The following is a 943-nucleotide window of genomic DNA, read 5'->3' as shown; positions in this document are numbered from 1 at the left end:
TCCTAATGGAGGACCTTGTTTCAGTCATGAAACTTTGAGTGGTTTTGATTAGATCAGAGACCATGGTTGCTAAGTCAGAGTGGCTCTGCTTAGAATTCTCTGTCTGTTGCTGAGAAGATGATGGAAAAGGCTTGCCATTGCTAAACCTGTTTCTTCCATCATTATTGTTGTTAAAACCTTGTTGAGGTTTCTGTTGATCCTTCCATGAGAGATTTAGATGATTTTTCCATGAAGGATTATAGGTGTTTCCATAGGGTTCTCCCATGTAATTCACCTCTTCCATTGAAAGGTTCTTAGGATCATAAGCTTCTCCTTTAGATGAAGCGTCCTTAGTACTGCCTGGTGCAGCTTGCATTCCAGACAGACTTTGAGAAATCATATTGACTTGCTGAGTCAATATTTTGTTCCGAGCCAGTGTGGCATTCAGAGTATCAATCTCAAGAACTCCTTTCTTCTGATTCGTCCCATTGTTCACAGGATTCCTTTCAGAAGTGTACATGAATTGGTTATTTGCAACCATTTCGATGAGTTCTTGAGCTTCTGCAGGCGTCTTCTTCAGATGAAGAGATCCTCCAGCAGAGCTATCCAATGACATCTTGGACAGTTCAGACAGACCATCATAGAAGATACCTATGATGCTCCATTCAGAAAGCATGTCAAAGGGACACTTTCTGATCAATTGTTTATATCTTTCCCAAGCTTCATAGAGGGATTCACCTTCCTTCTGTCTAAAGGTTTGGACTTCCACTCTAAGCTTACTCAATTTTTGAGGTGGAAAGAACTTTGCCAAGAAGGTATTGACTAGCTTTTCCCAAGAGTTTAGGTTTTCTTTAGGTTGTGAGTCCAATCATATCCTAGCTCTGTCTCTTACAGCAAAAGGGAATAGCATAAGTCTATAGACCTCAGGGTCAACCCCATTGGTCTTAACAGTGTCACAGATTTG

The 943-nt window shown here is 40.8% G+C and overlaps 1 non-coding gene across 1 annotated transcript; it reads left to right on the top strand.

Annotated features, from left to right (window-relative positions):
- The first annotated feature begins 649 nt into the window (after positions 1–649).
- On the top strand, positions 650–757 carry LOC127743630 (small nucleolar RNA R71). The gene has a single exon (XR_008005014.1). It is a non-coding gene; the product is annotated as a small nucleolar RNA R71 (small nucleolar RNA).
- The last annotated feature ends 186 nt before the right edge of the window (positions 758–943 follow it).

This window comes from Arachis duranensis, chromosome 10, assembly GCF_000817695.3.
Source record: "Arachis duranensis cultivar V14167 chromosome 10, aradu.V14167.gnm2.J7QH, whole genome shotgun sequence".
In the NCBI taxonomy this organism is placed as follows: Eukaryota; Viridiplantae; Streptophyta; class Magnoliopsida; order Fabales; family Fabaceae; genus Arachis; species Arachis duranensis.
This window is presented reverse-complemented; position numbering and strand designations above follow the sequence as displayed.